General features: G+C 33.7%; 1 long non-coding RNA gene across 1 annotated transcript; it reads left to right on the plus strand.

Moving 5' to 3' along the window:
- Positions 1 to 14,662: 14,662 nt before the first annotated feature.
- On the plus strand, positions 14,663 to 16,872 carry LOC126722084 (uncharacterized). Its single transcript, XR_007653963.1, has 3 exons — positions 14,663 to 14,844; positions 15,453 to 15,506; positions 16,028 to 16,872. It is a non-coding gene; the product is annotated as an uncharacterized LOC126722084 (long non-coding RNA).
- The last annotated feature ends 242 nt before the right edge of the window (positions 16,873 to 17,114 follow it).

A 17,114-nucleotide genomic window follows, 5' to 3' on the forward strand; every position in this document is an offset into this window, starting at 1 on the left:
CAGAGAGAGGACCAAACCTTATTATTCTCAGAATACATCATGAGTATTGAGTAGCTCCATTTCTTCCCAACCCCAATGTACATGTTTTTTCTTTTTTTCTTTTTTCCATACCATTTTGATTTCTGAGACACCAAGGCAGGCATTACCGTTCATTATTTCAGTCCCATTAAAACTTCTTTTCCCCCTCTCCTTCGTTTATTTTGCCAATATCAAGAACAAACTGCACAACCACCAGTTTTTATCAGAGCATCTTTAATTATTAATCTGCAGCTACTTAAGGGGAAAAAACAAACAAACAAACACACATTTTAGCATTGGAAGGACATATCATGTTTAATTTTTTTTTTTTTAATTTTATAAATTTGATGATGTACAACATGTCACTTTGAACAAATCTTTAATAGCGTGAAACTGAATTAAATTATAGATTTGTACTATTTACTTTGAACTATGATAAATGATATCCATACTTTTGTTTTTTTAAGTGAAATTAATATCCATACTTGGCAAAGTCTCTTAGGGTCTAAGTGTCCAAAAGTATCAGAGTGTGCATTAAGTCCATAAACAATTACATTAACTAATATTTAGTAAATAGTTACTGATCAAAAGAGATATAATTTACATTGACACACACACATTAGTTACTCAAACAAGATGTGCTTATGCTCAAACCTGCATGAGATTAGCTTACATACCACATGTCACTTTCAGCTTTGATGCTTATAGGATACCAGGTCCGTTTGGATACCGTTGAAAGCTGAAAATTGAAAATTAAAACTGAAAACTGAAAAATATTGTAGTAAAATAATTTTTAAATGTGTAAATACTATCATGAAACCCATTTTTAATAAAAAAATTGCTGAAAAGTGTAGTTTGTGAAATTCATAAATAGTGCATGAGAATACTACTTATAGGAGAAAAATCAAAAAGTTACTGCTGAAAAAAAGAAAAAAAAAATCTGGAACGCAAATCGTGCTTCCCAGACGCACGCTAAGACTATCCACGAGGCCAATTTTCATGTGCAGTGTAATAATTAAAAAGAAAAAAGGGCGTCCGAAGCTTTTGTACAACCAAAAGTCTAAAAGTTTGTGCATGCATAGTGGAAAAACAAAAAAGAAAAAAGAAAAGTGTAAACCGCTGTAATGACAAAATAAAAGAGTTTGCTGTCACTCTGCTGTAAGTGTGAATCCAACTATAGAAAATTTTGTTTATAAATTTCTTACAATGTAAATACACACAAGGCCTGGTGCACCATAATACGATATCATTGATTGTGTATATGAAAAATGCCAAGCATTTTATTTTATACCTTATCGTTGACTATGTGGACAAGCTGTGCCTGCATGTACCTTACAATTTGAATCCTCAGCAGTTTGTACAAATGGCAACCCCAAACCAATCCAACAAGTCTTTTTTTCTTTTCTTAAAAAATAAAATAAAATAAAATAAAAACCAAAAATAAAAGGCGCAATTGCACTTTTAGTCCCTACATTTTGACCTTTTTCCATTTTAATCCCTACATTTTATTTTTTCCACTTTTAGTCCCTAAAACCAATTTACGCTTTCCGTTTTAGTCCTTGAAGCACTATTCCGTCACCAAACTAACGGGAAAACTGGACGTGGCTGACGTGAGCATTAAAATATTATTAAAAAAATTATTTAACATTTTTTAAATGCCAAAATTATAAATAATTAATTAATTACTCAAATTTAATTAAAATTAAAAAAAAAATTATTTTCTTTCCAACAAAAAAATTTACTTTCTTTTAATTAAAAAGAATGCTCAAACGCATCTTCAACAACCCTCCACCACTACCCATCTTCAGACCCATTCTTCTGGATCTTTGCCTAGAATAAAAACACATGTTCTTCAAGCTTGCATTGTGCCTAATGACTCGGCCCTTTCGCACTTCAGGTTCTCCCTCGACCAACGAAGAGCAGAGCAAGGGGCAGATCTTCAAGGTTTTAATAATGGATGCCATGGATTCTTGATCCAGAGAAAACGATGGGAGATATTTGAGTTTTTGGATTTGATGATGGGTGGCAACGGTAAAGGGAGAGCCGGTGATGGGTGGGTTTGTTCTCTCTTTTCTCTGTCTCGAACCATCTCTCTCAGATCGGCATGGAGGGTGTGGGTTTGTGGGGATCGGCGTGATGGAGGGTGTTTGTTTGTGGAGATCAGCATCTGTGGTGGAGATCGGCGTTTGTGGTCGAGGTTGAGGTGTGGGTCACGATGGTTGCTGGGCTGTGGAATCGATGAATTGGTGGTTGGGTTATGGAAATCGGTGACTGGGTTGTGGGAATTGGTGTTTGGGTTGTGGGATTCGGTGAGTGGATTGTGTGGGTTTCGATTTTGGTGGGTTTGGGTTTGCTCAGATCGGCGTGGGTTTCGGGTTTGCTCAGATCGGCGTGGGTTTGCTCAGATCGGCGTGGATTTTGGGTTTGGGTTGTGGGATTCGGTGAGTGGGTTGTGTGGGTTTCGGTTTTGGTGGGTTTGGGTTTGTGGGTATGGATTTGGCAGTGGTGGCGGTGGTGGTGTTGTTGGATTTTAGGTGGTGGTGGCTGCTGTGTTGTGGGTTTGATGTTGTTGCTAGGTTTGATGTTGTTGCTGAAGATTGATTATAGGGAAGAACACAAAGAACATGAACATGTTCTTCATGTTCTTCCCAAAAAAAAGAGAAACAAAATTAAATTTGAGTAATTAATTAATTATTTATAATTTTGGCATTTAAAAAATGTTAAATAATTTTTTTAATAATATTTTAATGCTCACGTCAGCCACGTCCAGTTTTCCCGTTAGTTTGGTGACGGAATAGTGCTTCAAGGACTAAAACGGAAAGCGTAAATTGGTTTTAGGGACTAAAAGTGGAAAAAATAAAATGTAGGGACTAAAATGGAAAAAGGTCAAAATGTAGGGACTAAAAGTGCAATTGCGCCAAAATAAAATTGTTTTCATGAATGGTTTGTGTGTGTATGTGTATGTGTATGTGTATGTGTATTTCATGCTCACTTTTTTGGAACTTATTCATTCTTTTAACAAATAAGAATGAATTCTTTTTTCTAAAATTTGACAAAAAATTATGGAAATTTGAAATGTAATATTGATTAGGAAGAAAATATTTGTCCTTATCATGTTATTAGTCCTTACCTAAGAAGCACGTACAATTATGAGTATAACACAAAAAAAGAAAAAAAAAAAAAAGAAAAGTAAATCGGCTGAATAAATACGACACCTCAGGTGAAGTATTCTAGCTTCCTAGAATATTTTTTAGTAATCTACGTCCTCTCAAATTTAAATTCCCTTAATTACCGGCTAAATTTAAATTGAATCAAAATAAAGATGCTTGATGCTACTGTCCTACGTACTAGGCTTTAAGATTTAAGGATTTTTGTTCCCTTTACAACAGGTGGGAGAAGAGAATTCCAACTTAGGTTCTATATTCATGGATAGAGCCATGACAGAAGTCACTAAAAAGTAAAAACACAAAGCTCTTGACAATTTTAAGAAAAGTGTGGTTGTGATTTTTGATCACCTATATAATATCTATTGATTAAGCATCATGAAAATTGTGATTAGTAATTTTTAGAACATATCTTGTGTTAGATATAAATTTCTTTTCAGGTTCTCTCTCTCTCTCTCTCTCTCTCTCTCTCTCTCAGGGGAGGGATAATTTTGACATAAATTGTATCATGATCGAGTACCCACATTTATTTCATAATCTTGTATTTGGTTTTGTTTATATTTCTTTTGGTATTATTTCTCTCCTAACACAATTTTGCCCTTTTTACAGGATATGAGGCACCACATTTGAGGTATTTACACTTCTCAACTTTGGTTCTAATGTGATTTTTAAAGAACTTCAGTAGATATAACATGAAATGAAACCTTTTTTTTTTTATTTTTTTATTGAAGAACATGAGTATGCAGTCCTGGATCTCCTGCTTGTCCTAACCGTTCTGTAATTCGATAAAATGGGTGCTATTTGTTTGCCTAATTTGACAAATAAATGAAAGCAATATTTTGCTAACTCCTTGTACAATTACAGGTTTTCTTCTTTATGAATGGTTGACATATATATTTAAATATGGCAAACAAAGAGTAGACAATCTAGAAATAATGTGGACCTATATATACTTTTTGGTGTATTTTAATAATACACCTAATAATAATAATAATAATAATAATAATAATAATAATCTATATATATAAAACCGAAACCTCTGCTGGCATCACAATTTTCCACGTCAGCACAATATTTAAAAAATGAAAAATAAAAATAAAAACATTATAACACCTCAAAACCCTAGCAACCTTACCCCTCTCTCAAGTTAAGATATATAAAGCCACAGTTTCTGCAAACTCTCTCTCTTTAAACGTAAATATCAAATTCAACCCCTTTAATTTCTCTTTATATTTTTGAGGCTTCTATAGAGTTATAGTGAGTTATGTTGATTTTGTTTTTTGTGTGTGTGTGTATAGATGGTCATAATACTCCGGTATTCCAAGAGGAGTTTGTATTTTTGTTAATTGAAGGCCTTAGAGAGATAAGTGTTGCAGTTTGGAACATCAATACAAAACACGATTTCATTGGCAGCGGAAAGTAATTACTTTGTCTCATATTTTTGTTTTTTGAATTGATTTTGTGTGCTTTTTAGACCCTTTTGGATCAATTTTGTTAACTGGGTGTTTTTTTTTTTTTTTTTTTGATAGGGTCCAATTGAGGAAGGTTCTTTCAAAGTGTTACGACGACAGCACTTAGTGTCTATATACTAATAGTAGGAGGTAAGTGCTATAAATTACTAACCCTTTTAAGTGTATAATCTGTTTCTAAAATTATCTATAATATTTTGTCCTCCGAAAATTTTATCTCTTTAATTTTAGTATATTGTGTTTCTTAAGCTATAGACAGATTTTCTTTGTTTCTTATTTTCAATAATAAATCATTTTATTGCAATACCGGTAATTGTTTGAAAAATCCAATATGTTCATATCTCTATAGAATAGAGAATAGTAGAAGCCAATTTTATTACAACTACTTAAATTGAGTTGACTTAATTCCGTACAATTACAAAGTATAGCATGAAAGATAATGGAATTAATTGTTGTAATTTTTATTTTCTTTCCATGTTTTGAATTTCCATGTTTTTATTGTTGATGAGAAATTAAGGCTCAGTTGCACAATATGTGTAAATTCTTCAGAATGCTACTTTAAATAGTAAGTCAATGTGTCTCTTACATTTGTGTATTAGTTAGAATTATTTTCAAATGATTATACTAATAAAAGTGAATGTGTATAAATTTTGTTTAATTATCATGTGCATCGCACGGGTTAGCGACTAGTTGTATTAATTTTGGAAGTTACAAATTACGGAATATTACTTTAAAAAAAAAAATTATAGTGAGAGAGAGAGAGACAGAGCACAAACATGCATATAGTTTGCATTGCAATCAACAAGGGCCCCCTAGCTAGAAGAGCTAGAGCACAATAATTACAATACTTTGTACACTGTTATGTCCTTGAAATAAATTCTTTACCGTTAAATTGACCCTCTCAATTTCAAAGAAAAAAAATGCGATTCTCAAAAAAAAAAAAAAAAAAAAAATCAAAGAAAATGAAGAGGATTATGTTCTTTTTATGTATGGCCAATTCCAACAACTCATGTGAGTAGTTATGAAAATATTGTGTGGCTATAAATTTATTGTTACATGTTGGCATAAGTGCAAAGAAAGGGAGGAGAGTCTAAATTTAATATTATTTTGGACTGTTTGAAATTGTATTATAATGAATTGAGACGTAGAAAGCTTTGAAGAAACATTGTGGGGAACAACCAAAAAAAAAAAAAAAAAAAAATGAGAGCCTAGGGCTAGATTGCCATTTTTGTCTTAAGGAAACACAAATGCAAACTACAGCTCAGTTAACTGATTTTGTTTGAAATGGTTGGTGATTAGGCATCTATGTGATGTCCGAAGATCTAAAATTCAGTGTTTCTTGGAGTTAATGAAATATATCTTACCCATTTAGCAAAAAAAAGGATTTGTTTTCATCAATATAAATTGGAATCATGGAATCATGCATGCATGTGTACGCACTTAATGCATGTTGGACATGGCTAACAAAGAAAAGAAGTGTGTTTTTAAGTTTGGTTTTATGTTTGGCTCAAGTTGTGTATATATATATATATATATATATATATATATACTCCTTGGCTTCTTGGATATGCTGGTCTTATTTTTGTTTGTACAAGTTGTGGGTTCTTTCAGCATATCTCACTGAAAGGGAGACAGAGATTTATGAACACGGATTAGTAAGAGTCAATGGAATCTACTTAGGAAACTAAAAATCCAGAAAAGGTTGAAACTCTATAGGTTGGAGAATTGCAGAAATGAGAAAACTTAATGCCAACCAAACCCACCCATAAATCCAAACTCAACCAGAATATGATATGTGCCCTAGATTAGATGTATGATAGAGGTAGTAAAAATAGAGCACTTATTTTTTATATGCCCCATTGTCTATCATAGCTTAGAGTAGAGGAGTACAGTATGTCCAATAATCCTCTTAAAAGTAAAAATTGAGTGAGGTTGAACCTTATGGCGGGAGTATGAATTGTCCATTTACTTCACATATACTGTGAGGCTAATGGATGTGCAAATGTACTAGTTAAAATGGATTGTCAACAACATAGTATTTTGAAACTTTATGATCCATGCCCATCTTTTGTATATCCAACTTTTGTATGGGATATGAAGCACCTTGGGACTAGTAAAATGTGACATTTGAATTCTTTTGGGCTTGTTATTGTATAAACTCTCTAATATATAAATAATACTCCCTTCTTTTATCAAAAAATAAATTGAGCAAGGCTTAGTGGTCACATAAATAAGTCTTGGTTTTTTTTTTTTTTAATTGTGATTTTATTTTTTATAGTTAAACGTGCTTTTATATTTGCTAAAATTTTGGATTATTTGTGGTTTTCAAGATTTTTTTTAATTAGTTCCATTGTAATTGTTCTATTCATTTGGATAGATAATTCGGTCAATAAGTTTTGCAAACATCCCTTCCCAACCAATTCATGATATTGGGTTTGAACTTATCTTCTACCCCAGTAAATTCTTAGGCATTAGTAAGTAAGATGAACTTCAATTAATTGTGATTCGTTTGGATGCAATAGGTCTATAGCTGGGGCACAATGGGGGAAGAAGACCAACCAGATATACTAATGAGGGTTGTTTTTGTCATTTAGACAAATTCAATGGCAGTATCGTAATACAAAATAGCAGTTTACGCGAAAACCATCAAAAGCAAGAGAGTGGGCATTATAGTAATTTATTAAAATATTATTACTGACATAAAGAATCCTCAACGTTTGCTACTTCCGCGTTCGAAACAAAGCCTTTATAAACGGAAGTGTGTTCTGTTCGTTAAAGCAAAACCAGAACCATAACCAAAACCAAAACCAAAGACATACTGAGAGAGAGAGTGTGTGTTTTTTTGTGTATTTTAGAGAGAGAAAGTGAAAGCAAGGAATCGCAGTTAGCTAAGCTAAAGCTAAACTCAAAGGTAAGTTTTACAGAGTAATATAAATTTCTCATATTTGTTTTGGTATCTGTGCAAGTTTTCTGTCAATTTTTCTTAGTTAATTTTATAGTATTGTTTTGGGTGTTGAGAAATGGGTTTTGTCTAGGAATGATTCTTCAAGGAAGGGATTTTGATAAAATGGTATTTTTTTCAAACATACATTTGACTTGGAAATTTTTTTTTTTTTGGTGACTCTTTGATCGTTAGTAATAAAAAAGAAACTGTTTTTTGTTGACGATGAGGAGGATGATTTTGTCAAAGATTTAGATTTGAGAAGTTAAATTTAAAAATTGGGTAAATGTATAAGGATCACTTTTGGTTTGAAAAATGGTGAATTTTCTCTGATTGTTGAAAGGTGTTTTTTTTTTTTGTTGGTCTGTAAAAGTTTGGTTTAAGGATTTGTTTCGAAGTATGGATTTCTTTTCCTTTTCAATCTAGTTTGTGATTTTGTATGTATGAAAGAACTGAAATTAAAGTAAAGTAGAGGATTCAACCTGAAAGATGGTTTTTAGCTTGTAGTTCAGAAGCACCTTTTGCCATTGGCTTTCCATCAGCTTATTGAGCCATTAAGTTCAGAATCAAACTTTTGGGAAAATGTTTGGGACTTACCTCCAAGCAAGTTAGGGAGCTGGTTTTAAAATATTGCTGGATTAAAAAAAATGGTGCTTCTTAAAGAAAGTTTGAAAATTGTAAATTGAATAGGTCAGAACAAGTGAAATAGAAGTCAGATTGAACATGTCCCCAACTCATTGTATAGGAATTTGAAGTATTTATTGTCAATCTGTTTTTTATTGTATTATATATGACAGTAGTTGATTACCTCAGCTGAATTTTGTGATAGATTCTGTGCAGAAACAGGCAAATAGCTCTCAGTTTCTTCTTTAAATTCAGTCTCATGTCTCCTTTTTTTTAATTATCTTATTTTCAGCTTGCAGATTGTGGAACCTATAATAGGAAGTTAAACTTCTTCTTCCTCTTTATCCCCTTCAGATTGAGAATAGATAAATGGGTTCACTGTCAGAACCAACATCTGAAAGCAAGTATAGCAAGCCCCCTGGAATCAGATTCTTGGAGTACATCAAGGGAACCAAACTTTCCTACAAAACCCACCAAGCAATTGTTTTGATTGTAACATTTTTAGCATATGCAAGTTACCATGCCACTAGGAAAACCACAAGCATTGTTAAGAGTACCCTTGATCCAGGATCATCAGATGTGATATTGAAGTTCACCCCATGGAGGACATCTTACTCTGAGGAACCAGCTAAACTTTCATGGAAAGCTGGGGATGGCTGGGCTCCATTTAATGGACCAGATGGGACAGCATTGCTTGGAGAACTCGACGTTGCTTTCCTTGGGGTTTATGCTCTGGGAATGTACTGCTCAGGTCAATTGGGTGATAGATTGGATATAAGGATCTTTTTAACTGCACCCAATAGCGGTGTGCGCGATTTGGTTTGCTCGGTATTTTTTCAAATTTGTTATCAAACCAATAGGGATTGGTTTTGTAATAATTAAAACTGATGCATACCGATTAGTGTCGGTTTTCCGACCTATGGCGGTACGGTTTGATCGGCTCGGTCTAATCAGTTTGGTCGGTTTGATTTGAAACATTAACCAAAAAAAATTTGTTCACTGTTCACATAAAAAAATTTGTTCAACAAATCTATTCACATAAATAAAATCTGTTCACATAAAAATAAAAATAAAAACACTGTTCAACAAATCTGTTCACCCAAATAGTAATGATCCAAGGACAAATTAAATTACTCGCAAACACAAAGAGAAATACATACGACACTCAGAAATACAAAGAGATATTCAAGTAAGTGCCTAAGTGGGACTAAAGTCAAACACAAACACAAAGTCATTTAATTTATGCCTATTATACACAGTACACACGACACTCAGAACCTCACCAAATACAAAACACTCTCAATCACTCGCAAACACAAAGACAAATACAGACACAAACAAAAACACAAGCTCTCACCAATAAATCAAAATCATAAACTTCACTTCACTTACAAGCCTAAAACCCATTGTACTATATTTTACAACCCCAAAAAACTACGAAGTACATGAGATTAAGAATCATTCATGCTTACCGTTGGTTTGCCGTGACTGGTGAGCGACGGCGAGAGCTCAGGTGAGAGCTCAGGCAAGCGTCGCTGTGTCAAGCGAGACTAAGAGACGAGATTGAGAGAGAGAGTTAAAGGATATCAGGAGATTCAGGACAAAAGAATGAATTTATATGGCCTTGAGATCTGAAAACCTAGCATAAAATGCACCATTTTGCTTTTGCTTTTGTTTTTGTTTTGTTTTGTTTTTTTTTTTTTTAATAACACCCATATGACGTCGTTTCATTAAAAAAAAAAATTAAAATTAGAACCTGTGAAAGACATTGTATCCAAACTGTAGGGAGAAACGATTACTAGGTTTGGTATCGATGTGGATCAGTTTCGCCTTCTTTGATCTGGTGACTGCACCGCACCGGCATCGGAACAGGCTTCGCCCTCCAAACATCGGCCTTAGCTCATTTGGTCGGCCCTGGTGTCAGGATGGTGTCGTCGGCGCCGGTCGGTTGGGTCGGCTCCTGTATTCATTTGCTCACCCCTAGCACCCAGGGGCGGTGGAGCTTTGTATTAGCTTGGGTGCCCCTAAAATAATATATATTTTTTTAAAATTATACCATAAATATATAAATATTAAAATTTGAAAGGTTAGGGGTTGGTCCCCTCCCCAAAATGTCTAATAATCCTCTTTAAAGTAAAATTGGGTGACTGGCTTAGTGGTCACATGCCTTACATAGACAACTCTCTCTTTCTTTCTTTCTTTTCTTTTTTCTTTTTTCTTTTATATATATTGGTGGATTTGGTCATTTATAAAACTTTCTATTTGGTAATGCATGATAATAGATTAATTTTATTTAGAGAAAGTTAATCATTAAGCATAACTTTGATAACAAATAATAAGTTTTTTTTAGTGTATTTTTATACACTATTAATATCAAACTAGATAACTTTAATATTTTTGTTAGAATTCAAATAACAATAAGTTCTAAAAATTTAGTAAATATACTTACTGAAAGTATATATGCATTTGTATATCACTGACAGCTCCACCTCTAAGCTAGGGTGGTATATATATTTGCCACATAAAAAATTATATACCAAACTAACTTATCATGACCATTTTGATAAAAATGGTCGAACAACTTGACTTAAGCAGCACATCCCTAGAGAAATATTCAAATATTTTCTGTCCTAATATATATATATATATATATATATATTTAGGCTAAGCTCAACAAGAATCAACAGTAGACTGAGCTTTGGCGATTGGTGACTTGCCAGTTTGCAAACAATCAATTGGAGGAACAGTTGTAGTTCTTAATTCTCCATATACTTACCAGCAAAAAGGGTCACTTTATTGGTTTTTTTGAGCAGCTTCTACGTTAATTGTACGTTCCTTGTAATTTAAATAGTCTATGCCAGACACTGCCACAGCTGAGCTTTCATTCTGACATTTGCACTTATCACGGTAGTATTGGTCAATCATTATGGGAGGCGAGACTTCCGAAACTAGAATGTTGGAGAACATAATTCGTTGTACTGAGCCTGACCATCCCTGCATTGCAAAACAATATTATTATTAAGAGCAACCACTGTAATCGAGTTAAAAATATAATTATTTAATTTTATCTAAAGTTATTTTATTTATTTTACGTACATATATATTGCAGTAGTAGATTTATTTTAGCTTTCAACACAATAAAGTAATATAAACAACACAATAAAATAATATATCCACTACAATAAAATAATATATTTACTACAATAAACAACAATCATAGCCACCCGCAACCGCTATCGCTACCACTACTATTGCCACTATCGCCGCCGCCGCCGCCGCTGCCACCACCAACTCTTCCACTGCCACCGCAATTGCTACCCAAAAATTTTACCAACAGTGAACATTGAGTCTGAGGTTACAGAACAAAAAATTAATATTTTATTCTCACTCTCTCTCCAAATAAATATTTAAAAAAAAACCTATTCTTTTTCCTCAGTCTCTATCATCTCTCTCTCTCTCTTCAGTCACCGGTCTCAACTCTCAACCTTTCTCCCTCTCTCAAATCAGCTCTCTCTTTCTCCCTCTCTCATATCAACTCTCTCAAACCTTGCTCTGTATAGATCAGCAATGGCTGAGCATGGTGGGTCCATGGAGGTGACCTTACTTCGTCTAGATCGGTAGTGGCTGAGCATGGTGAGTCTGTGGAGGTGCTGTGGTTTGGTTTCGTGTGTTTCAATCCGTGGATTTGGTCCATGGAATGGGTCTAGGTCCGTGTAGATCGGTGGTGGTGGTGGGTTTGCTTATCAGTGGGGTTTTTTTTTTTTTTTTTTTTTTTTTTTTTTTTTTTTTTTAAGATGGGTTTGGTGATTGGTGGTAGTGGGTTGATGGTGTTGGTTTTGTTTTTGGTTGTGCTGATGGTGGTGTGGGTTTAATGGGTTTTGGGGTTGCTTTGGTTGTTGTTGTTGGTGGTTCATGGTGGATTTATGGGTTTAGTGGTGGTGGATTTGTGGGTTTTTGGGTGTTGGAGGTGGTGGTGGTGTGTGTATGGTGTTGGAGAGGTTGCTGATTATTATTATTATTATTATTATTATTATTATTATTATTATTATTATTATTTTGTGATTGTTGGGGTGTGTGTGCCTGTGTGGTGGTGAGGTGGTGGGTGGCGAAGCTCTTTCTCATGTGGCGATTGCTGGAGAGATAGAGACAAAAAAAAAAAAAAAAAAAAAAAAAAAAAAAAAAAGAGGAAAGAGAGAGATGGGAGAAGATGTGGTGGTGGTCGTGATGGTGGGGGTTGCCGTGGTCAGAGCTAGGTTTGTGGCGGCGTGGGTCGGCGGCGTGAGAGGTCTAAAAGTTGAGAAAGAGAGTTGAGAGATTGTGAGAGTTCTGAGAAGAAAAGAAAAAGGAAAAAAATAATATTTTAATCCGGTTGGAGGAATAATTTTTTTTTTTTTTTTTAGCTCTCATGAACAGTGCACATCTATTTATAGATGTGCACGGTAGCAATTGAGCTAAAAAAAAATAGATTTAGCTCCACTCCTGCATGCTTGTTTTTGGTGGAGCTAAAATAGCTATATAGTTATTTAGCTCTACTACTGCAAGTGCTTAAGTCCATGTGTGAGTCTAGTGCTAACTTATAGCATATATATTGGTTGCCCAAACTGGCTAGTCATAATAAATTTACAGGTTATTTTGAACAACATAACAAATCATTTTTTTAATTGGTGTGATTAAAAATTAACATGTCAGTTTATGATAAAAAAAAAAATTCTAAACAAATTTGGAAGAATTGAAGTTCCTTCAATCTACTACTTGCACAACAACTTATAAAATTATCCACATGTATTTTAGCCATATAACATATTTAAATGATTTAATGAATCTTGTGATTTAATATACATGTATAATTTTATAAATTACCATGTAAGACTGTCAAAAAATAGGAAAGAAAATGGAATGTATTTTTATACCTACCAAGTCTTTATTCTGACTCCAATCATTGTATTCTGCATTTTTATGTCTCGGACGGTGACATTTGACATGCAGGCTTTAGTGTTATCCTTCCCTAGTGATCCAATGCTGATTCCATGTCCAGGTCCACAATTGACATTGTGAATGTATACATTTGAGCATCCAGTTTGTATGGAAACACAATCATCTCCTGCATAACTCAATAGAAGTTATTCGAGTTGCCTTTATGTAGACTTGTAGAGGTGTCAAAATTTCAAATTTGTGTTTATTACTGTTATTTATCTTCCTTAAATTCGTTGCTATATTCTATGATGAGGAATTTAAAGAACTCACTTATGAAGAGATTTAATCGCCCAATTATGGTTGGCCTTTTTCTTCTTGACTAGGACAAAGTTAATGTTCCCCCACATATGTGAATCACACATTCGTACTTTTGTTAGACTTTGAAAATGTAATTAATGTGTTTGTGTTAATATCCTTTACCAAGGTTAGCACGCTTAATAATATTAGTCTGGATATTAATTAAATTACCTTGGCTACAGATTGGTTGTGAAGGTAACATTTTCAGATCGTCCCCTAAATTTTTTTTTTTTAAATTATTTTATTTGCTAACATATATGAACAAAAGGATCAGATTGAACTTGTTTGAGGGACATATTAAATTGACAAAATTTAACTTGATGTCTCTGTACTCTCATTTTGTTGTTTTTTTTTTCCTCCCTTTTCCTCATTTTGAGTTTCTATGTGTGTTTTTTACTTTATTCTTCCTGATGGAGCTATTCTATATTTGTCCAGGTTTATTAAAGTAGAAATGTTGAAAGAGAAATTGTTTAGAAACAACAAGGAGACTTACTGGGTTCCTGATTTTGTGCAGGTATAGTGTCTCCCTGCAACAATGACAACAGATTCTCAAAGAAAGCTGGCTGCCTTTTTAAGTCTACAATTGTTGAGTTTTAGATAGAATTTATGACGGCACAAGTTTTCTCATAAAATTTCTATATGCTAGCTATCATACAAATGTTGACAAACTGAAGCTGGCCCAATCTGTTTGGCTTCTGAGAGTGTAATAGTTTGGCTTGGTTGCAATTTCTCTGCAACCTGACTGGTTGGACTTCAATTGTGACATCAAGTCGAAATCTTTCAATTGTGTATAATACAATATACCAATATTGTCTAAGCACGGTTCCTATCAAGTGTATAACTTCATGTATTCCTTTTGTTAGGGTTGGACTTCTTAAATTCTGTCCTTGCCATGGTCACCAAATCACCATTCACTTTATTTTGGCTATTATTTTTTTACTTACATAAAGGCGCTGTGTGTACTCTATCTCTTCTGCCACTGACAATTTTTAAAGGAACATATATGTATATCTACATATATATATATATATATATATATACATACATACACACATACCTTGTAACATCCCGTGAGTTAAAAAAAAAAAAAAATTAAGTCAGAATTTTGTGGACCACATGTGCCCCCACCTAACCCCACTACCCATCATTCTCATCCACTCAATTTCACCCACATCTCTTCTCTCTTTTGGCCGGCTTTCCCCTTTCTTTCTTTCATTTTCTCTTCATTTTACTGAAAGACACACACACCCACCCGCCAGCCTCCACTCCAAAACACACTATCTCACCATCATTTTTCCAGCAAGATCACCGGAAAAATACTTAGGAACTCCAAAGCATCTTCATTATTTTATTTGAGGTAAAAGTTCAAATCTTTTTTTGATGAGTATTATGTTCTTGTTTGAGGTTATTTTACTCAAGCTTTAATAATGTTATTCATGTAATTTAAGAGCTTTGGAAATGATATTCATGTGTTTATATGTATGGATTTTGGTCTTGGTGGATGTATTTGATGAGTGAGTTCATGATTTTTACAATGATGGGTATCTAAGGCTTGTTGTGGTGAAAATTTAGAGGTTTTGAGTTATAATATGTGATAGATGATGAATATAATTTTTCATTGATTATTGGAGCTAGTTAAAGATTTAAATTGTTTGTCTTAGAGAAAATTATGATTTTGGTGTCATGGGTCACTTGATGATGTTATAAAAATCTTGTGGGAAGCACTTGTAAAGTGTGGAGGTTTTGGTGTTAGATATGACACCTTGAAAGATTTATGAGTATAAAAGGGAGTCTATGCCTTGCAAATTAAAGTGTTTTGAGAAATTTTGGAAGTAGAATACATTACATGTGAGGTTGAATACTAGGCTTGCCTAATTGAGTTCTTACTTGGCAATTCCTAATTTGTAGTTAGATACAATTTCAAGCTTTGTGCTCATTGTGATAGATTTGCTTGACATTATTTAGGTTCTAGCTAATCTCCCCTTGGAGCTCGGAGAATTAGGATTTTGCGGTTGTAAGGTAAGTAGCTTTTTAATGGGTATTTTTGGAAAATAATCATGTCTTATAAATGTTGTTTTTGAGTCAAACACATTTTGGAAAATGATATATATGGATATATGCTTTCTTAAAAGTGTTGTGTTGTGACCCTTACTATATATAAAAAATGCATCATATTTGATATTGCATTTGGGGAAATGCATGAATTGTTGATATGGAAAAATGAGCATCTTTTATTTAATATTTGATAAGAAAATCATTGATTTTATGGTGTATTGAAAAATTTAAAGATGCTTATCTTGTCTTGTATTATTTGAGAAATTGTTAGAAAATCTTTTGACAAGAATGAAATTTGAAAACCTTACAAACTTTGTAGAAGTTAAATTATTTAAGGTTTTCTGAAACTACTTGAATATGAACTATGTGTTTTAAAGTAAGGTAACCTGTGAGTTTATGTGATTTTAGCCCTATGCCATGTGTGATTTCCCGGTGAGCACCCGATTTGATTTCTGTAGTCTTTGTAACAATGGAATCAAATTTAGGTCAGTGCCCTTTCACTTTGGATGACGCGTTCTTCCCTGCTGTCCATGGGAGGAAGAGGTTCTTTGATTGTGTGTGGGTGAGGCAGCTGTCCATGGGGCCAAGAGACCATATGCAAGAGAGATCCTATTTGACGCGCTCTCTCTGCTGCCCTTGGGGAGAGAGAAAAACCTTGAGGGTATGGGTGAAGTTGCTGTCCATGGGGCCAAGAGTCTGCATACCAGAGAGGATAATATCATGCCAGTTGTGAATGGGTGGATCCCCTGACCGGTTTATGTGGTAGTGTGGTAAATTTGTGATAATTTATCTTATGTTAGATATTATGATTTTAGAAATTATATTGTTGATACTCACAGATTATAGTATATAGTTTCAAGGTATTTACTTTGAGAAACTTTGTGCTTCATTATGTAATCATTCTTGTCATATTATTATTATTGAAGATGAAACTTACATTTCCCCCACCCCCATTATTGTGCTACTTACTGGGTTTTGTCTCATTCCATTATTTTTATAAACTTTTCAGAGTAGACAACAATCTTTTAAGACAGCTTTTTGGTGGCTAATAGTAGTTAGACTAACTACTGATGGAGGCTGAATTTTTGTAATGGATATATTAAATAGTGTACATCTTAGACTAGGCTTGACTCATTCTTTTGTATATTATAGTGGTTATGACTGTATTTCCACTGATGGGACAAGCTGTTGTTATGTAATTGTTTTATTTAGACTTCTATTCTTTTGTGGCCTATGGTCCTTGTAATTAATGCTTAGAGCTCTGACTTACTCTGAAAGTATATTCTATGGGATTATTATGATAATTCTTGTTGTTGGCACTTGATAAGAATTTTGTGGATTGAATTGTCAAAAAGGAAAAAAAAAATTACAAGTACTTGAGACATCTCTCTCATACTTTGGACCCTTTGGGGTTTGGGGCGTGACATATCTGATATGAGTAATTTAACAGTTGCCACTTAATTTCTTTCTCTCTTTCTATTTCTTCTATTACTATTGCTAGGTTAATGTTACTTATGCTTACGCACGCTTTGCAGTGATGCGCTGAAACCTTCGTTGCAGCACTGTAAAAAG

This window comes from Quercus robur, chromosome 4 (assembly GCF_932294415.1).
Source record: "Quercus robur chromosome 4, dhQueRobu3.1, whole genome shotgun sequence".
Classification (NCBI taxonomy): Eukaryota; Viridiplantae; Streptophyta; class Magnoliopsida; order Fagales; family Fagaceae; genus Quercus; species Quercus robur.